Source organism: Zingiber officinale, chromosome 4A (assembly GCF_018446385.1).
Source record: "Zingiber officinale cultivar Zhangliang chromosome 4A, Zo_v1.1, whole genome shotgun sequence".
Taxonomy (NCBI): Eukaryota; Viridiplantae; Streptophyta; class Magnoliopsida; order Zingiberales; family Zingiberaceae; genus Zingiber; species Zingiber officinale.
This window is the reverse complement of record NC_055992.1, coordinates 33,689,638-33,712,978: the sequence shown is the minus strand read 5'-3', so window position 1 is coordinate 33,712,978 and position 23,341 is coordinate 33,689,638.

Here is a 23,341-nt window from a genome sequence, read left to right as displayed (position 1 = left end):
TGATCTAATATCGTTGGCCTTTGGATAAATATAAATAGATAAATTATAGAGAATATTTCACCTTAGTACATCGATCTTTTGCATGAAATTATGGTGCTACATAAATCCATTAAGAGTGCGTTTGGTTCAAATTATCATGTATAACTTTGGTTATGTGAGTACCAGATAATCACATAACCAAGGTTATGGGGAATAAAACATAACCAAATGTTATTTGGTTCAATCTATGTAATGTAACAAAAATATGTTTGTTTGAAGGTTTTAATGAATAACCTAGTTTAATATTTTACTAGATTACCCTTAGTTATAAAATCAACTATACATAATAATAACAATAATAATAATAATAATAATAATAATAATAATAATAATATTATTATTATTATTATTATTATTATTATTTAAACTCTATTCTATTTTACTATATTTTCATTTTTTATATATATATTTTTATATTTTTATTTTGTTTTTTAAAGTTTTTTAATTTTATTTTTTTATATTTTTTAACTTTTTTTTTAAACTTTTTTATTTTTTTTTATTTTTTAGGGGTTTTTACATTTTTCTATTTTTTAAAATTTTTTAATGTTTTTTTATTATTTTTTTACTTTTTAATTTTTTTTACCTTTTTCTATTTTTTTATTTTTTATGTTTTTTTTGTATTTTTTAATGTTTTTCCTATTTTTTTATTTTTTTTTATGTTTTTTTTTGTATTTTTTAATTTTTTTTCCTATTTTTTTAAAAGTTTTTTTACCATTTTTTATTATTTTTTAAAAAAATTTTACATTTTATTTTATTTTATTTTTTATATTTTTCATTTTTTTTTACATTTTACTTTTTTTCACATTTTTCTTTTATCCGAGAATATTTTGGGTAAAAAAAATTCGATAACTCCGAAATCAAGAAAAACTTTAGGGTGCGTTTGGTTTGCACCGTTTTCATTTTCATTTTCTGGAAAACGCGCGTTTTCTAAAAAACAGAAAACGACTTTTTGTCATTCTCTATTTTTCTAGAAAACAATAGCCAATTTTTTAGAAAACGCGCGCGGAAAACGCAAACCAAACACCGTTTTTCAGAAAACGCGTGTTTTCTAGAAAATGAAAATAGAAAACGCGCGTACCAAACGCCCCCTTAGTTTTTCGAGGTTTTCCGATTCCTGGTTGCATGTCCCTTTTATTGACGTGTCGGACATGAAATATTACTCGAGAATAATCCATTACCTAAATCAAATAGAGTTTTTGTTGATAACTTTAGATGGATAATTAAAATTATCGAAGATAATCCTTAACCAAACGTACTCTGAATATCTTGCCGTTATACCCTGCTGGGACTCTGTCTTTTTAAGATGTAGTTTGTATCTTCTGCGCTTTGATAAATTAATATATGATGGTGTTTTAAAAAAAAAAAAAAATGAAATGTGAGGCATAGGACCCAACATACCATACGCCTTTATATACACATGTCCCTTAAATATGTAACTCATATGAAAACAGTTACAAGTGGTTTATAAGGGATTAAGTCATCTAAAATATGGTTAATTGGTCACATTTTGAGTCGATTTTAGAATATTTTCTGAAATAATCGTTCAATAATTGAAGCACAGATCTTTTGATCCACAAATTATGGATCAGGAAATAATCTATTTTTTTAGACCATTAATTTGGATGGACCCCATTTATTTAAAAGTGAAGTTCATTCAAATCAATGGTCCTCATGCAATGGATCATTCATTGATCCGTAATTTACGGATCAGAGGATCCCTACTACAATAATTGACCGCATTATGAAAAGATTTAAGGCATTAATTTTTAATTCTTAAAGTTTTTCGTTCTTCCACTTGATCAATAAATCCAAGTCGAATAATCATCAAAACTTTATTTAAGAAACAATCACAACATTGACCATCTGTGCTCATAATAAAATGAGTATTATTTTCCATGTATTATAAATATAGTAACACGACTTAATCAATAAATTTTATAGTTTCCTAATTTATTTTTCTACATATTGTCAGGAGGTTAACTATATGAAACGTCCGGAGTACGTATGACCTTTTACCGTATTTATATTTATTCTAGAGCAATAATATGATCAAGAAAAAAAATTTAAAAAAAAGCTCAAGAATAAATATATTAAGTTATGGTCCATCATTTCATTTTTTTTTGGACCTCATCATTTTATATATCTATCTTTAATTTTTTTTAAAATTTTTTTCCTTAAATATATCATTTTCCTTTATTCTATGTCCAATTTAAGATATATTCTTAAATGATTAAATATATACTCCGAATATGAGAAAGATATCAAAATAAGAGTTTTGATAATATAACAATTTTATATACACTCAAATTATATTACGAGCTCAAGTCCCATTTGAACCGTTTAATCCTTAAATCTTTTTAGATGCATCTCGATGTCGATGTATTCATTTCGAGTACCACTCTTTATTTTTAGTTATAACATAACATCTAAATTGTCAAAAAAACATTCTCAACATCCTAGAAATAGAAATAATAATTCCAAACTTAGACGTGGAACTCTTCAATCAGACACCTTGCGAAGTGATCTCAAAATAAGAAACAAACTTAACCTTCATAATATAGAAGTAGTAGACTATTGTTTGCCTTCCACTCCTCCAAGATACAACCCTATCGACAAACATAAACAGAATGAATGCATCTAGTAAAGTCTGAATCTGAATATCTAATAATCTCCAAATTACTAGTTCATTTATATATAAGCATGTAATCTTTAGTCCCTTGTAAATATCTTATGTAATCTTTAGTCCCTTGTAAGTATCTTATCACTTTCTTTGCTTCTCTCCAATGATCAATACTTGGATTAATTACTCTGATACCTTCTCAATATTCTCATAGAAAATGCAATGCTAGATCGTGTATATGTAGGATCTTTGCACTAGAGGAAGAGGGGGAAGAGGAGGGATGATGAATGGTGTTTGTGACTTTCACATTAGTTTAAAAAACTCGGAGAGACAAACACAACAGAATAAAGAAAGAAAGGAAAATAGACATTGCTAACACACTAATATTTACCTGGTTTGGAGCCTGTGGCGACTCCTATTCCAAGGCCCGCATGTGAGAGTGCTTTCGGTGGGCAAATATTAATCAATCGGAAATTTACAAGAATGATTACATTTTGAATAAAGTAACTTAAAAAAAATAATACCGACGACTTGGAGAATTAAATCTTCAGTGTAGTGGTCATCGGAGCATGCAACTTTTGAGCGTCATAGAGACTATTAGAGCAACGCGTAGAAGCAGAAAATGCTTGGAATGATGTGTTAAGCTGCTGGTCAAAGCCTCCTTTTATAGCCTCGTATGGGCACCTAGATCCCTTCCTGAGGCGCCTGGACTGTGCTGACGTGGCAAGCTCTAGTCAAAATTTTATCCCTGAAGTTTATCCACGTTTGAGCGCTCGGACCCCCTTTGGGCGCCTAGACCGTTGACGTGAGTCGACCAGTGGTCGCGCTCCAGCACAACGTGTCGATCAAATTTTGGTCATCCGGGAATCTGGAGCAACTCTAGGTTGGACTGCCAAGTTGCATGGCCAAGCACCCTCTCGGGGGCGCCTCTTCGCCGAACCCTTCCTAGGCGCTCGGATCCCTTCCTGGTGCCTAGATCACCTTTTTCAGTACTTGTCTTTCTACAAAAAAAAAGTTAGTCCAAGCAATAAACAATATTTATAAAGTATGATTTTGACAGCCTCTGGACAATCTGGTCTTGACTTTGAGTTTCGCTGAAACTCTAGGTCGGACCAACGTCTACTATTGCCTTTTTGAGGAATGTATCCTCACATACTCCTCTCATGAGAGATTACCTTTTGCCAGATTGGTCTTCTAGACCATCTGAACTTTTGCTCAGCGTTCATGTAATATATTAAAAATATAGATAAAGATGTAAATAATTAAAATTTGACATAATCAAATTATTTTAAGAAAAACAAATATATTTTAGTGGATAATTTATTAGAAAATAAGTTTATATGAATTTTTAGAATTTATTAGAATTTTTATGGATTTTATATAAGTCATTTTATATTTTATAGGGATAAACGGAATAGAAGGGAAGTCTATTTTTAGCTACCCTATTTAAACAAAGAAATGTTTAAATTATGAAATTATTTTTAATTTTCTTAGCCTTAAATCCCCAATCCATACCCTCTCCCACTCGCGTCGTGCGCTGCCCCTCCCTCTCGCGTCGCCCGCAAGCACAAACCATCACCGTCGACGTATCATCCCACTACCCTCTAGCCGAGCTCTGGCAACGCCATCGCTGCTCCCCGACCGTTGCTCTTATTTCCCTTTGTGTCTTGCCTGCTTCCAGGCACGCAACATTTCCGCAATGGGAGGACAACATTGTTTGGCATCTCTCTGCCATCAACGTCGGCTATGGTCGACCATTGCCCAGACCAAGTAGCCGCATTCGCGTGTCCAATCATCGACGCGACCCCTTGTGTTGTCATTGGAGTGCAATCGCCACTAATGTGCCACCTCCACCTAGCACCGCATTCCACCACTACACGCTCGTTGACCATCGGGATGTCGTGTGCCCTTCCCTGAAACTGCCTTAGGTCATTATCCCCTCTGTCCACGATGAAGCACTCTTCTGTAGCTATTGGTACATTCGCGCATCATCACCGCCACCGCTATCTTGTTGACCATCGTCCATGTAATATACACAATATATATATATATATATATATATATATATATATATATATATATATATATATATATATATAACTTTTCTTTTACTTTTTGAAATCAGAATCGTGCAGCGGAAATAATAAACGAGACAAAGTTATTTAGTTCGTTCGGAGCCTAGCTCGACTCCTACTCGAAGGCCCGCGGTCCTTGACCGCACAAATGGGCAAAGCATTATAACCCTTCTTCCCGAAACCCTCGGAAAGAAGCAGATCGTACAGATACAAAGATGTTTAAGATAGTAACACTCCTACTATCTTAAATGAATTTAAGTGCAATACAAAATAAAAGATACTGACAATAGATTTGAAAGTCAAAGCTCGGTCGGCACTATCGGAATGACTTGCAGAGTTGATGAAGCACGAACAGCTTGCAGAATAGAACTTGAGTTGATCAGAAAGTCTTTTCGTATCCTCTGACTTCGAGCACTTTTTATAAGTTCCTTGAGCGTTCAGTCAACCGATCCCTCTCTTCGGTCGATCGAACCTGGCTCCATTCCTTCCTCGCCGAAAACAGAAGCTGGCTCGATCTTTTGTAGTAAATGCTCATAAATGGTTCGGTCGACCGGACCTATTTTTCTATCGACCGAACAGTCTATTTCCCTGTTCGTCGAAATCAGCTGAGATCTTCATTAATGCTGCAATTAATTCTGATTTGATCGGTCGATCGGTCCTCCGGTTCGGTCGACCGATCAGTCCTTTTTCCCTTTTCTGCTGATCACTGCTGATGAGCTGTCCAGTGCTGAGTCTCCATGGTTCAGTCGACCGATCCTCTGGTTCGGTCGATCGATCAAGCTTTGACCAGACTGAACTCTGTTTTGCCTGATCTGAACTGATCTCTGGTCTGAGTCAAGCTAGTTCGATCGACCGATCCTCCTGTTTGATCGACCGATCAGGCCAAACCTGTAAAACAGAGTTAAACAATATTCCTGCAAAATAAAGGTTAGAACAGTAATAATATATTTTGCATGAGTAATATTAGACAGTAGAACTGTCTTGATCTCAACTTGGAAACCTTCCCGGTTTCTTCAGTTGGATCAGCGACCTTAGGTTGTTCCCTTCGGGAACTCGACCTCACTGTCGCTCCTCCAGTTGCTTACCTCAACTTACCTATCAAACATAGTCCTCCAGACCTATTTGGACTTTTGCCTGCTCAGTGTCTGATCGCCCGATCCACTAAGACTGTTCCTGCAATACTACATTAGCCAACAGTAATAATAGTAATACAGAATACAATGATAAACCTAAACCTAGATTTACCAAGATTCGCTGGTCTGGTCGACCGCACCATCCGATCAACCTTGCTTGGAGTTCACTCCTCCAAGACTTCTCGTTACCTAAGGTTACCACCCCCTAGGATTTTCTCAACCTGGCTTTACTCACCAGGACTCAATATTCGGATACCCAGGGATCAAGTCCTCCAGACCTATCCACCTGCCTTCCACGATATACGAGATTTCTCCCCTTGCCTAGCCTACAACTAGAACTCAGTATTCGGCGACCTAGGGATCAGGTCCTCCAGACCTATCCACCTAGCTTCCACGACATATCGAGATTTCTCTCCTTTCCTAGCCTACAACTATGACTTCTCTTGATCAAGCTCCATACTTAAACATAGTTAAACATATTTGTCTGACATTAAAACCATGGAGGTCGATTGCACCAACAATATTTAATATCCAAGAGGGAAATACTAAACTGATTAAAATTTGATCTAATAGAATTTATATATGAAAATACGAATAAATAATTGATAATAAATAAAGAAATAAAAAGAGTTTATGTGTATTTTAGGAATTTTCTAGTATTTTTATGGATTTTAAATGAGATGTTTTAGATTTTATAGGGATAGACATATAGGATTTAAAGCATATTTAAAAACACCCTATTTAAAGAAGGAGTTGATAGTATCTATTAACCCTAAGTTATGATTCTAAACCTAAGTTTTGTTCTCTTTCCCACGGCATCACTCCGTGATGCCATCGCCTTTGCATGCGGCGCAATCGCGTAGTCTGATCATCGCTGCCATTCGCACCGGTGCCGCGTCCCATCCTCCCTCTATTTCTGTGACTCACCATCTCTTGTGGCATCTAGTTCGACACCACCGACCATCGCAGCACCGCATTGTCGACAATGGTGCCCGTGGCCTCTCCACAGTGAGGACGGTCGAAATAGATATTGGCAGTTGTCGACCATCATCTTGGCCAAGGACACAATCGTACTCAACCCCTTGTGTTGCCATCAGAATACAACCACTGCCTCGCTAGCGCGTCTCCACCTCATTGTTGACTGCCAATTTGCTTCACCACCGGAGCAACCAACACCTTCTCTTCGGCTAGAAGATGGTCTTAGGCAGTCACGACTGCAGCCGTCTGATCACGTGCCACTTGCTGTCTGTGCTCATAGCCGCTGACTGTTGGTGCAGGGATTATCAGATGATCGAACCTGTGTTTTGATTATGGCAAAGAGTTCAAAGTTAAGATTATTTGTTGTATAACAAGTATGATTGAGGTTGTAGGAAAGTTCCAAGTGTTCTTAGACAAAAAGTCCTAGTGGATTCTAGGCAGGTGGAAACCCCTAGGGGGAGGTAACCCTAGATCCTAGGAGATGGTAACCCTAGGTTATGGAAAGTCTTAGCTGCGGTTAGGCAACAAAGTCCTGATATAAGGGACTGTGTGAAGTCTTAGCAGGTCAAGGATGTCAGGCGAAATCTTAGGATTGAGGATTCTAGTTGCAAGTCCCGGGGGTTGCGGACACTAGGAAGAAGATTGGACTGGTTGGGGATCGAACATCTAGCGAAAAAGTCCTGAAGCCTCAGATGCTGAGCAGAAGTCCAAACGGTCTGGAGGATTGATTTGGCAAAAGGTATTTCTCCTGAGAGGAGTAGATAAGGACGCGTTCCCCGAAGAGGGAATAGTAGGCGCTAGTCTGATCTAGAGTTTCAGCGAAACTCAAAGTCAGAACCAGACAGTTCGAAGACTGTCAAAACTTATATTTCATTATATATTACTACTTGGACTAACCTTGTTTTGTATGAAATTAAAGTACTGAAAATTGGTGGTATGGGCGCTCGGAGGGAGTCTGAGCGCCCGGAGTTGCTCCGGTCACCCAAGAAGCTTTTGCCCCAGTGAGGTGTCTGGGCAGACGCCTTCGTGGTCTGAGTGCCCGGAGTTGGTCTGGGCGCCCGAAACTCCAAAGTTTATCTGGTTGCCAAGCTGGAGTGTGCTGATTGGACGGGCCTACGTTATGGTTTAGGCGCCTGAGGGTGGTCCAGGCGCCCGGAATGGTCTATATAAAGAGGGTTTGACCAGAGGCTAAAAAACAACATTTCGAACAACTTCCACTTCTTCTTATTGCTCAAAAAATGTTTCTTTGACGTTTGAAAGCTGCTCCGACAACGACTACATTCAAGATATGTTTCTAAAGTCATCGGTATTGTTTAATTATCAAGTTACTTGTACTTAATTACTTATTTGCATTTATAACTTATTCAAATTGATGTTATTTGCCCATCGAAAGCACTCTCACGTGCGGGCCTTGGAGTAGGAGTCGTCACAGACTCTAAACTAAGTAAATCAAAGTGTTAGCATTGTCTTGTTTTCTTTCTGTCTTTATTCTACTGCCTTTATCTCTTCTTGGTTTAAAACAAACGTGAAAGTCATGAGCGCTATTTACCCCTATATAGTATGCAACGATTGATGTGCATAGATATTATGATCGTTTATGCATGTTTTAACACATATTCACTTGCTTTATTTGTATATATTCTTTGCACGATCATCTCTCTTATCATTTATTTGTTGGAGTGTATACTAAAAGTCTAGCTTTTGTAAACATTTATTTGTTAAAATAAAAGAATCACATTGGTCAAAATCTGCATTTATTTATTAAATGTAATTGTTCAATTAATTTATATAGTAGATAACATGGAGTGTGGTGTTACACTTAGAAGATCATGTTGTCGGTTCTCTATAAATTATAAATAGTTGCTTGCGACTAAGATAGAAAGGAACAAACTATCAGTATAGTCGTAGTGTAATTAAGTATTAGTTTATCTTGACTAATAAATTACACTGATACACTTTAAAGTGTATTGAGTAGGATCATTTAGGTATGTTCTTTTTGTACTGACTTAGTAAAAGAACTAGACCTTAGTTATTATGGAAGTGTGTACTCTTAATCCTAATATAATAACAAGCACATATATTTAATATTTATTTCTTTGACTTATCAAAGGGTGAGGTTTAGCTCGATAAATCAATATGCCCGATAAGTTGGGAAATGATATTACTTATAGTGTGTGTTGTTGATTATAGAAGGAATCTGTGTCCTAGTTATCTAGGTTGAGAATGTCCCCAAGAGGAGCTCATAAGGATTACCATGTTAAACCCTGCAGGTGGACCTAGTCCGACATGACAATAAAGTTGAGTGGTACTACTCTTGGAGCTAGATATTAATTAAGTGAGTTGTCAGTAACTTACTTAATTAATGGACATTCGTAATCTTAAACACAGGGAGACTAACACACTCATGATAAGAAGGAGCCCATAATGTAATTTGGGATTGGTGCGGTAGTGCGGTAATAACTCTCTAGTGGAATGAGTTATTATCGATGAACTTGAGTTGTGTGTTCGGGGCGAACACGGGATACTCAAGCTCATCGGAAGGCCAAAACCAATTTTTCCTCTAGGTCTCTGTCGTAGCCTCATCATAGCCTCAAGTCCATCCAAATGTAAGGCTCCTCTTGGTGTCCAAAAAGGGGGTCGGACCATTGCTTGGTGACCAAGCAATGGCCGGCCACATCCTCTCCTATAGGGGCCGACCCTTTGCTTGGTGACCAAGCATGAAGGGGCCGACCACAATAATTCAAAAAGGGACGGTTGTTTTGAATTTTTAAAATCTTCTCTTTGTAGAAAACTATAAGTTTTAAAAGAGAGATTTTAATTTTCAAAACTTTTCTTATTTGAATTAGGCCACATGTTTAATAGAGAGTTTAAAAGATTTTAAAACTTTTCTTTTTTAACCATCCTAATGGTTTAAGAAAAAAAGGAAAAGAAGTTTTAAAATTTAAATTTTCTATCACCATGTTAAAAAAGAAAATTTTATAAGAGAAGTTTTAAATTTTAAAACATGGTTTTAATTTTTAGAACTTTCCTTTTTTAACTCTTACTTTAGGAAAGAGAGCTTGTAAAATTTTATAAGAATTTTTCTTGTAAAATTTTATATAAAAATTATCTATTTCTTTCTCTTGTGGGAGCTGGCCAACCTTGCTTGGTGCCCAAGCAAGGTGGCCAGCCATATTAAAATAATAAAATCATCATCCAATTAATTTTGGTGATTGATTCAATCAAGAGGAAAGAAAAGGAAAAATAAAAGGGAAAAGGGAAAACTCTTGGATGATTTTATTTTTTGTAAAAAGTTTTTCCTTATTTGCCTTGGGCAAGTAATATAAAAGAAGGGGTGAGGGGGCTTCATGAGACACAACTCTTATTCTTTTTCTTGGGTGATTTCTTGGTGGCCGACCCTCTCCCTTCTTCCTCTCCCTTTGCTCTCTTCTCCTTGGTGGTGGTGGTGGTGGCCGGATTTTAGAAGAAGAAGGAGGAAGCTTTTTGGTGGTGTTCATCTTGGAGGATCGTCGCCCATACGACGTCCAAGGCGAGGCGAGGAATACGGCAGAAGATCTTGAGGTCATTAGCTTACAAAGAGAAGATATAACTAGTATTTTTCTTCTGCATCATACTAGTTATTTTTCTTTGTATGAATTCTAAATACAAGAGGCAATTAGATCTAGTTTATCGAATTTATTTTTCGATTTTGTTTTTTTTCCTTTTTCGAATTTGTGATTCGATTGTTCTTTTTTGGTTAACCTAAAGTTATTTAAGGAAATAAATATTAGCTTTCCTTAAAAGGCTTTGTCTAGACGGTGGTGGTTGCTCCCATATCCAAGAAGGCCATGTGCCTCGCCATGCATTCCTGGAAGCCAATTTTGGAAATTAATATTTATGGAATTAATAACTTAGGTAGATTTGAATCAATAGTGTTAAGTTCCGTTTGCGATTCAAATCTAAACCATTAAGAACATATAAGTTAAATTTAGAATCATTGATGTTAAGTTCCGTCTGCGATTCCTAATTTAATTTCTAAAGAACACAATAGGTTATTTAAGGAAAGGTTCGACACTTGTACAAAATTTTTTGTACAGTGGAACCGGTACGTTTTCCTAGGATTAACCAACAATTGGTATCAGAGCTAGGGTTTGCCTCTGTGTGTTTAGAATTCAAATAGGTTATGCATATGTCATACATAATTTAGGCAGGAAAATAGTAGGATGTGCTAACTCTTTGGTTGCAGGCTCCAACTATTATGGCTTATTGATATTGTGTGTGATTGGACCCTTGGACATGTCAAGGGCATTATTTGTGTGCATGATTGTATGTATAAAATACAGCAGGAGCTGCATTATTTTTAGAATTTTATTTTTTGTTCGATCTAGAATACATGTACATTCCCTCGTGGAATATAAGATCGATATATGTAAAATTCTATTTTTGTCGCGGATCGGATTCTTGCGAGGCGTGGTACTTTTGGAGCACCAGAGGCACAGCGGAATAAGAAGCAAGAAGGATGCGACAACTCGACTCGATGGCGGTGGCTAAAGATGGCAGCAGCTAGGGTTGAAGCATACTGAAGACAGTGATGGAAAAAGCCATAATAGTTGGAAAATTAATTTCCAAATTTATTGTTTTTATTTACTGTGATGTTTATATGCATGTGATGTATGCTAGGATAGGTTAAAAATTCTCATTTTTAAATAACTAAGTGGGAGAGGGATTTTAATAAATCCCATGGTCTCCATTACTAGTTTGTAAGTGATGCAACAAGCCTGCGTGTTGGCTCTGAGTGCCTCCCTCCACAATGGATGGGTTTGTTGCGGATCACTAGATCAAACTTCCTTTTATGGATGGTTATAGGAAATTATTTAGGAGCGTGTGATCTTCTCCAACTGAAGGGGCACAATCCTATTTAATGGTCTTAGTATCAAGTAATGGTATACACTTAGACGCATTCAATAGTATCCTCCCCAACGGAGTCACTGCTATTGTCTTGTGTGACCAAAGTGAAACCAACTATTAATTTTATTTGTCATAAAGTTAAGATGACAAGATAATAAAATTAATGGGTCACACCCTCCTCTTACAAATGATGAATTTGTATACGTCCACACTAACGTGGCATGCAATATTCACGGTGATTTGAGGTGTTGGTTAATTTAAAATAGTATTGTTTGAGGAATCAATATTATTCTAAATTTAGAGTCTTGACCAAAGTTTATTTTTGTGATTCTTAGGATGACTTTCTACCCACTAGCCATTATACTAAAAGAGAACAAACTTACTGGTCCCAACTATATTGATTGGAAAAGAAACCTGGACATAGTTCTTACTGCTGAAAGCTATAAGTTTGTACTGACTGAGGCTTGCCCTGATGCACCTGCCGGTGACTCTACCCCAGAGGAGATTGAGTATCATAAGAAATGGGTAAAAGCTGATGAGATGGCGCGATGTTACATTTTGGCATCAATGTCAAATGTATTGCAACATCAGCATCAAGACTTACCAACAGCTTATGATATAATGAACAATCTCAAAGAACTCTTTGGGCACCAGAGTCGGACTGCTAGGCAAGAGGCAATGAGAAAACTAATGATAGCCACCATGTCTGAGGGGACACCCGTAAGGGACCATATCCTCAAAATGATGGCTTATCTGAATGAAATGCAAGTCCTTGGAGGATAAATTGATGGGGAAACCCAGGTCGATATAATTCTCCAAACGCTACCCAGAAGTTTTGAGCAGTTCCGCCTGAACTATAACATGAACAAAAGAGAGTATACGTTGGCGGAACTTCTGACAGAACTACAGGCAGCAGAAGGAATATTTCATCACAATTCTCAGATTCACTATGCTGAAAATGGTTCTACTTCTAAGTCGAAAGGCAAGAAGAAGAAGAAACATGTCTTTTCAGCAAAGAAGGTAAATAAACCTCAGAATACAGGACAGAAAGCTGGAATGAAGAAGCCGAAGGGCAAGTGCTTCATCTGCAAGCAGTATGGACATTGGAAAGTGGACTGTCCTCGTAGGAACCAGAACAATAAAGGTATATCTCATACTCTAGTAGTTGAAACATGTTTAGCTGTGTTATCTACCAGCACCTGGTGTGTAGATACGGGAGCTGCTGATCATGTCTGCAATTCTTTGCAGGGGTTCCAGGAAACCCGGTGACTATTTGATGGAGAGATAATCGTCTACATGGGCAATGCTACTAAGGTAGCGGCTGTCGCAGTGGGAGACGTCTACTTATCTTTTGATAGGAATAGAAATTTGATTTTAAGAAATTGTCTTTATGTACCCAGTTTTAGAAAGAATTTAATTTCAGTTTCTAAACTGTATATGGATGGATATTTAGTTTCCTTTAGTAACAATGTCGTTATAAATAGAAATAAGGTGATTATCTGTTGTGGTGCATTGGTTGGCAATTTATACACTTTAAATCTAATTTCTCCCACAAATCAAAATATGAAAATTAATAACACATCTTCTAACTCTAATAAGAATAAAGAACCTTCAGAGATGAACCAAAAGTATCTTTGGCATCTAAGTCTTGGACATATTAACTTAAGTAGGATTCAAAGGCTTGTAGCCGATGGACTATTGGGTTCATTAGAGTTGGAAAACTTTCCAACATGTGAATCCTGCTTGGAAGGTAAAATGACCAAGAGACCTTTTAAGGCCAAGGGGTATAGAGCCAAAGATGCATTAGAACTGGTTCATTCTGATTTGTGTGGTCCTATGTCTGTCCAGGCAAGAGGTGGTTATGAATACTTCGTCTCCTTTATAGATGATTATTCAAGATACGGATACATTTACCTGATGCACCGCAAGTCTGAATGCTTTGACAAGTTCAAAGAATATAGGGCTGATGTGGAGAAACGTCTTGGTAAAAGTATCAAGACACTACGGTCTGACCGTGGTGGTGAATATCTCTTTGGATAGTTTAGGAATTACTTATCAGAAGTCGGGATTCAATCCCAATTGACTGCACCTGGTACACCCCAGCAGAATGGTGTGGCAGAACGAAGGAATAGGACTCTTATGGAAATGGTTAGATCGATGATGAGTTATTCAGAATTACCAAATTCGTTTTGGGGATATGCTTTAGAAACAGCAGTGTACATTCTGAATATGGTACCTTCTAAAACAGTTCCTTCTACTCCCATGGAATTATGGAATGGGCGTAAGCCTAGTTTGAATCATATCCGGATATGGGGTAGTCCAGCACATGTGCTGAAGGGAGATACTGACAAGTTGGAATCACGTACAGAAGTTTGTCTATTTGTTGGATATCCTAAGGGAACGAAAGGTGGTTTGTTTTATAATCCTAAAAATCAGAAGATTATTGTTAGCACCAATGCTCGATTTTTAGAAGAAGATTATGTAATAAACCATAAACCCATGAGTGAAATAGTTCTAGAAGAAATTAGAGAGGACACGTTTACTTCAGTACCAACAGTACAAGATGAAGTACCACAAGAGACTGCAACACATGTTGCACATGATACACAACTACAGACGGTGCCTCGTCGTAGTGGGAGGGTTGTAATGCAACCTGAGAGATTCATGTTTTTGGGAGAGTCTTCGGACTTGATCCTGGGTAAACATGAACCTGATCCCCGGACATATGATGAAGCACTCCAAGATATAGATGCAGTATCTTGGCAAAAGACAATGAATTTTGAAATAGAGTCTATGTACTCTAATAAGGTCTGGGAGCTTGTAGAACCACCTGATGGTGTAAAAGCTGTTGGATGCAAGTGGATCTACAAAAGGAAAAGAGGGACAGATGGGAAGGTAGAAACCTTCAAAGCAAGGCTTATTGCGAAAGGGTATACTCAGAAAGAGGGAATCGACTATAAGGAGACTTTTTCGCCGGTAGCCATGCTTAATTCTATCCGGATACTCTTATCCATTGCTGCTCATATGGATTATGAGATTTGGCAAATGGATGTCAAGACAGCTTTCCTTAACAGAAGTCTTGAAGAAAACATCCATATGAAGCAACCAGAAGGGTTCATTGAAAAAGGCAAAGAGCATCTAGTGTGCAAGCTTAATCAGTCCATTTACGGATTGAAGTAAGCTTCAAGATCTTGGAACATCCGGTTTAACGAAGTAATCCAGTCATATGGATTTATTCAGTGTACAGATGAGTCTTGTGTATACAAGAAGTGTAACGGAAACATGGTGGTATTTCTTGTACTATACGTAGATGATATTTTGTTAATTGTCAACAATGTCAAGGTATTATCGGACGTAAGAGTATGGTTGTCCAAACAATTTGATATGAAGGACTTAGGAGAATGTGCACACATTCTTGGGATCAAAGTTATAAGGGATCGCAAAAAAAGAATGTTGTGCCTATCCCAAGCTTCATATATAGATACGATTCTTGCTCGTTTTAGCATGCAGAACTCCAAGAAAGGTTTCTTACCTTTTAGGCATGGAGTAGCTTTATCTAAAGAGATATCTCCGAAGACATCAAAGGAGATGGAGGAAATGAAGGCAGTCTCTTATGCTTCGGCTGTAGGAAGTCTTATGTATGCAATGCTGTGTACAAGACCTGATATCTGTTTTGCCGTGGGCATGGTCAGCAGATATCAGAGTAATCCTGGACAAGGTCATTGGACTGCGGTAAAGCATATATTGAAGTACCTGAGAAGGACTAGAGATTATATGCTAGTTTACCAAGTAGACGAGTTGCTCCCTGTGGGTTACACGGATTCAGATTTTCAATCAGATAGGGACAATAGTAAGTCAACATCAGGCTATGTGTTTACTCTAGGAGGTGGAGCCATTGCATGGAGGAGTGTTAAGTAGAAATGCGTTTCAGACTCAACCATGGAAGCTGAGTATGTGGCAGCCTCTGAGGCAGCCAAAGAAGCTGTATGACTCAGGAACTTTCTAATGGACTTAGATGTGATTCTTGGTTTGCCCAAGATCATCACAATTTATTGTGATAATAGCGGTGCAGTTGCAAACTCGAAGGAACCACGAGCTCATAAGGCAAGTAAACATATAGAGCGCAAGTACCACCTGATACGAGACATCGTCAAGCGAGGAGAAATTGCCGTCGCCAAGATTGCATCAGAAGATAACTTAGCAGATCCTTTCACAAAGGCCCTTCCGGGAAAAGCTTTTGATCGGCATGTGGAGGGGATGAGAATCAGATGTAAGGCAACAGATATGACAGCTTAGTCTTTTAGTATGACAACTTAGTCTTTTAGTGGGAGATTGTTGGAGTTATACTAAAAGCCTAGCTTTTGTAAACATTTATTTGTTAAAATAAAAGAATCACATTGGTCAAAATCTGCATTTATTTATTAAATGTAATTGTTCAATTAATTTATATAGTAGACAACATGGAGTGTGGTGTTATACTCAGAAGATCATGTTGTCGGTTCTCTATAAATTATAAACAGTTGCTTGCGACTAAGATAGAAAGGAACAAACTATCAGTATAGTCGTAGTGTAATTAAGTATTAGTTTATCTTGACTAATAAATTACACTGATACACTTTAAAGTGTATTGAGTAGGATCATTTAGGTATGTTCTTTTTGTACTGACTTAGTAAAAGAACTAGACCTTAGTTATTATGGAAGTGTGTACTCTTAATCCTAATATAATAACAAGCACATATATTTAATATTTATTTCTTTGACTTATCAAAGGGTGAGGTTTAGCTCGATAAATCAATATGCCCGATAAGTTGGGAAATGATATTACTTATAGTGTGTGTTGTTGATTATAGAAGGAATCTGTGTCCTAGTTATCTAGGTTGAGAATGTCCCCAAGAGGAGCTCATAAGGATTGCCATGTTAAACCCTGCAGGTGGACCTAGTCCGACATGACAATAAAGTTGAGTAGTACTACTCTTGGAGCTAGATATTAATTAAGTGAGTTGTCAGTAACTTACTTAATTAGTGGACATTCGTAATCTTAAACACAGGGAGATTAACACACTCATGATAAGAAGGAGCCCATAATGTAATTTGGGATTGATGCGGTAGTGCGGTAATAACTCTCTAGTGGAATGACTTATTATCGATGAACTTGAGTTGTGTGTTCGGGGCGAACACGGGATACTCAAGCTCATCGGAAGGCCAAAACTAATTTCTCCTCTAGGTCCCTGTCGTAGCCTCATCATAGCCTCAAGTCCATCCAAATGTAAGGCTCCTCTTGGTGTCTAAAAAGGGGGTCGGACCATTGCTTGGTGACCAAGCAATGGCCGGCCACATCCTCTCCTATAGGGGCCGGCCCTTTGCTTGGTGACCAAGCATGAAGGGGCCAGCCACAATAATTCAAAAAGGGAGGGTTGTTTTGAATTTTTAAAATCTTCTCTTTGTAGAAAACTATAAGTTTTAAAAGAGAGATTTTAATTTTCAAAACTTTCCTTATTTGAATTAGGCCACATGTTTAATAGAGAGTTTAAAAGATTTTAAAACTTTCCTTTTTTAACCATCCTCATGGTTTAAGAAAAAAAAGAAAAGAAGTTTTAAAATTTAAATTTTTTATCACCATGTTAAAAAAGGAAATTTTATAAGAGAAGTTTTAAATTTTAAAACATGGTTTTAATTTTTAGAACTTTCCTTTTTTAACTCTTACTTTAGGAAAAAGAGCTTGTAAAATTTTATAAGAATTTTTCTTGTAAAATTCTATATAAAAATTATTTATTTCTTTCTCTTGTGGGGGCCGACCAACCTTGCTTGGTGCCCAAGCAAGGTGGCCAGCCATATTAAAATAATAAAATCATCATCCAATTAATTTTGGTGATTGATTCAATCAAGAGGATAGAAAAGGAAAAATAAAAGGGAAAAGGGAAAACTCTTAGATGATTTTATTTTTTGTAAAAAGTTTTTCCTTATTTGTCTTGGGCAAGTAATATAAAAGAAGAGGTGAGGGGGATTCATGAGACACAACTCTTATTCTTTTGCTTGGGTGATTTCTTGGTGGTCGGCTCTCTCCCTTCTTCCTCTCCCTTTGCTCTCTTCTCCTTGGTGGTGGTGGTGGCCCGATTTTAAAAGAAGAAGGAGGAAGCTTTTGGGTGGTGTTCATCTTGGAGGATCATCGCCCACCCGACGTCCAAGGCGAGGCGAGGAATACGGTAGAAGATCTTGAGGTCATTAGCTTACAAAGAGAAGGTATAACTAGTATTTTTCTTCCGCATCATACTAGTTATTTTTCTTTGTATGAATTCTAAATACAAGAGGCAATTAGATCTAGTTTATCGAATTTATTTTTCGATTTTGTGTTTTCTTCTTTTTTGAATTTGTGATTCGATTGTTCTTTTTGGTTAACCTAAAATTATTTAAGGAAATAAATATTAGCTTTCCTTAAAAGGCTTTGCCTAGATGGTGGTGGTTGCTCCCATATCCAAGAAGGTCATGTGCCTCGCCATGCAGTCCTGGAAGCCAATTTTGGAAATTAATATTTATGGAATTAATAACTTAGGTAGATTTGAATCAATAGTGTTAAGTTCCGCTTGCGATTCAAATCTAAACCATTAAGAACAGATAAGTTAAATTTGAAATCAATGATGTTAAGTTCCGTCTGCGATTCCTAATTTAATTTCTAAAGAACACAATAGGTTATTTAAGGAAAGGTTCGATACTTGTACAAAAAATTTTGTACAGTGGAACCGGTACATTTTCCTAGAATTAACCAACAATTTATTCAATAATTATTACTATTTTGTCGGAGATATGCTCTTTGTTTGGTTTTTGTTGACAGGGACAACTTTTGGAGCGAAAACGACAATTGCCGATGCATCGAAGCAAAGCAGAGCAAGGTCATGCAACCTTGCATGACCGTGTAGCCATTCCAAATAGAGAGCAGAGCACGACCGTGCAACCCTGCATGGCCGTGCCTCACAACCAACAGCCAAGAACCACACGCCCGTGAATTGCAGCCCAAGCCAAAGCAAGACACGGTTATGCAGATGTGGCACGACCGTGCCACTTAACCCGAAGAGAAGAAGAGCTTGGCTGTGCGGATCTTGCACGGCCGTGGCACGGGCCGTGCGGTGCCCGTGCCCTAGCCTATTTAAAGACTTTTAACTCTTCTCTTCGGGGGGGGGGGGGGGGGGGCGAGTTGTCAGAAGAGATTTACCTTGGTATCGTTCCACGCTATCCCAGACTTCCGTTCGACGATCCGAGATCACCTTCATCACCGCATCAACTCCAGAAGCAAATGGTTGGATCCGAAGATTACTCGACGTTATTAGATAAGCATATCTTCTCTTTCTCTTTTCTCGTTTGGGGATTGTATGCTTAACTATATTATGTCTTCGGGTTTTTCTCCTACAACTATGGAGTAGATCCTTTATTCTAGGATCAGAGAGTAGTTGTGGATAGGGTTTGATGTAAGACTCATGTTTATGCCTTTACTTGTTGGATGATTTTGCTTATCTTGTTTCTATTTGATATGCATGAGACTTGTTGCCTTGTCATATTAGTTGATTGTGTAGAAATTGCTAATTTTGTAAAGAGAGGATCTTAGATCGTATACCCAAGGGGCCCTAGTGACAGGGGTAACCCGTTCACGGATATCTAGGATACTCCCTTGAAAGGAGAGACAACTTCTCCACAAGGAAGTAAGAGACCAAACCAACCCCCTATCTCTATCCCTAATGATACCAATTAGATTTGTATTCTTGTGATCTACCGAGGCGCCCTAGTATCAAGGGTTAACCGTAACAAGATTTCATAGAGATCTTCTCTATTTAGTGCTTAAGGATAGTAGCTTTAACTTCCTGCAAATGCACGTTGATTCACAATGAGGAAAAGATAGAACATGATACATCAGGTTCCACCACAACGAAACCGAACTCCTAGAACTCTTCCCAAGCCAAGTTAACCTTTCTCTCTTTTGCTAGTTCTCACATCTACTTCCCCATTTCCTTTCTTCCTAAGAAATAGTTAACTTATAATCAACGGTAGTTTACCTAATTCTACGTGAACAATCATTAGTGCTTATAACCAGTCCTCGTGGGATCGATAATCTTTTATTACTGACGACGTATCCGTGCACTTGTGGAAGCGTAACAAGTTTTTAACCCCGTTACCGGGGACTGCGTCTATAACATTAGTGAAAATCATATTGGATTAGACTAGACTTTGTTTTTCCTTATTTTCACCTACTTTCGGAAATTTTATTTTCTGCACTCTACTATCTCTCTGTTTTATTATTGCTTTTTTTGGACTGTTCAATACCATGCCCTGGTATGTGAAGAGCTAACCTTGCATGAGACTCAAGTACCTTCTAGGTCAGTCTATTTCGCACTCTCGATCTATTCGAATAGGATATGATGCTAAGACCATTGAAGGATTATGGGGCTCCGAAGTCTGCTAAAGAGTTAGGGCCCATTGTGTTTCCAGTAATCCCAGCGAAGAATTTTATGCTTAGACCATCCTTCATCTCTAAGATTCAAGAAAATCAGTTTGGGGGATTAGATTAAGAGAATCCTTACTTACATCTCCTAGATTTCCATAGTTATTGTAATACACTAAGATTTGAAAGAGTTCCAGTTGATTTAATACAACTTATAGTTTTTCCATTCAGCCTCAAAAATAATGCAAAGGTTTGGTTTAGCACACTGCAACCGAGAAGTATCAAAACCTGGTATGAATTAGAAAGAAAATTTTTAAATAAATATTTTCCTCCAAAAAGGACTGCCCAATTGAGAGATCAGATTCTGCACTTCAAGTAACTTAACGAAGAAGCATTACATCAAGCTTGGGATAGGTATTTGTCAATTCTGTACCAGTGCCCGCATCACGGTATTGAGAGTTGGTTGATCCTTCATGTATTCTACATAGGACTTTCTTTCCAGAACAAGAGTCTTTTGGACGCAGCGTCTGGAGGAGCATTCATGAAAAAAAGTTTGGATGAAGCACAAGAAATAATCTATATGGTGGTAACAAATCTGAACGATTGGTCAGAACAAGATGTGATAAACTTATCTCTACACTCGATCAAAGCAGGAGAAGATATGGGAGGGTCAATGGAAAAAAACAAGTTAGGATATGAAAGAACCAAGATTTATAAAGAATTAAAGGAATCCATCAATGTACAGTGCAAGGATGTACAAAATCTATTTCCTTGGTGTGGGGAGGCCTTATTAAAATCACCAGGAGGTTTGATATCTACCTCAGTATCATTTATGGAAGAAAACTTGGATGATGATGATGATAATATGGAAGAAATGGCTCAGGGAATTGAGGGGACACCAAGAGAAGTCGTGATAAACGAGGAAATATAGTTATTATAACAGAAACCAACCTTGCCTAAAATCATACCGCCCCAGGTGGAGTTAAAACCTCTACCGCCTAACCTTAAATATGTGTTTCTTGGCCCAGATTCTACTTTCTCGTTAATAATTAATGCAAGTCTGACTGAGATGGAAACACAAAAATTGATCAAGGAGCTGAGAGCACACAGAAAAGCAATTGGATACACCATCGACGACATAAAAGGGATCAACCCTTCCATTTGCATGCACAGAATTCTGCTCGGAGAAGAATATAAAAATTTGATTGAGCATCAAAGAAGGTTAAATCCTAATTTAAAAGAAGTGGTGAAAAAGAAAGTGTTGAAGCTACTAGATACCGAAATTATTTATCCTATATCGGATAGTGAGTGGGTAAGTCCGATACATGTAGTCCCCAAGAGAGGAGGAATGACGGTGATTAGAAATGAAAGCAATGAATTGATTCCAACAAGAATGGTTACAGGATGGCGGATGTGTATTGATTATAGGAAGTTAAACAAGGAGACTAGGAAAGATCATTTCCCTTTACCGTTCATCGATGAGATGCTAGAAAGATTGGCAAAACATTCTTATTTTTGTTATCTGGATAGATACTCCGGGTTCTTTCAAATTTCAATACATCTCCTAGATCAAGAAAAAACCACCTTCACATGTCCTTTTGGTACCTACGCTTATCGACGAATGTCGTTTGGACTCTGCAATGCACCAGCTATATTTCAGCGATGTATGATGGTGATATTTTCAGATTTTACAGAAAAAATTATGGAAGTATTCATGGACGCTTTCTCAGTCTATGGGGAAGACTTCGACTCCTGTCTTTCGAACCTTTCTAAGGTTCTCCAGAGATGTGAAGATGTGAACTTAGTTTTGAACTAGGAAAAATGTCACTTCATGATTAAAGAGGGAATTGTCTTGGGACATAAGATTTCAGAACGAGGGATTGAAGTGGATAAAGCTAAAATTGAGACAATTGAGAAACTACCCCCACCTCTTAATGTAAAAGGAGTTAGGAGTTTTCTAGGGCATGCTGGGTTCTACAGGCATTTCATTAAAAAAATTTTGAAAATTTCCAAGCGACTAACTAATATGTTGATTAAAGATACCGAGTTCTGTTTTGATGATGATTGCAATGAGGCATTTAAAAAAAATAAAAAAATGCTCTTATCTCAGCCCCCGAAATTTAAGCTCCAGATTGGGAACTCCCATTCGAAATCATGTGTGACGCCAGCGACTTTACAGTGGGTGCATTCTTAGGGCAAAGAAAGGATAAAGTACTGCATGCAATCCAATATGCAAGCAAGACACTGGATGCAACCCAAATGGATTATTCTACTACTGAAAAGGAACTACTGGCCATAGTGTTTGCAATCAACAAGTTCAGGACCTATCTAGTGGTGTCAAAAGTGATAGTATATTCTGATCATGCTGCCATACGATATTTGCTTAATAAAACAGATGTCAAACCTCAGTTGATTAGATGGATTTTGCTTCTTTAGGAATTTAATCTGGAAATAAGAGACAAGAAATGAGTGGAGAATGTTGTGGCAGATCATCTATCCCGAGCATGGCCAAATGGGTAGAAAGATGTGGATTTTGATCTACCCATAAATGATGTTTTCCCTGACGAGCATCTGTTGGCAATAAATTCTTAGAAAGTTCCCTGGTATGCAGATTTTATTAACTATCTCACAAGTGGAGTTGTAACGCCCTGCCTTCTACTAACTAAGCTATAAGATCGGGGGTTACGGTTGCTAAACTATTCTGTGGCTACCACTGATGTATGATGTGCGAAAGGCTGAACTAAATAAATAAAAAAAAACTTTGTTAATTGCTATTAAAACTGGAATTTATGTTCAAAATACACTTTCATTGTTGTACATATGCTAAAGAAGGGAGTCTAAACTTTCTATTTGATCAAGGAGCTGAAATCAGACGTTTCCAGCTGAAATTAGACTTCCCAATCGATTGAAGCTGAGGCTCGATCGATTGAAAGGCTTTAATCGATCCACTGATCGATCCAACGTGCTTCTGTGCACGGAAATCCTTTCTAAATCGATCGGCTGATCGATCCAGCCTGGGCCAATCGATCAGCTGATCGATTCAACAGCTCTCTGTTCACGAAAATTACTTTCCGATCGATCGGTTGATTGATCCATGGCCAATCGATCAGCTGATCGATTCATCAGCTCTCTGTACGCAGAAAATCACATCCCAATCGATCGACTGATCTATTGAGGACCC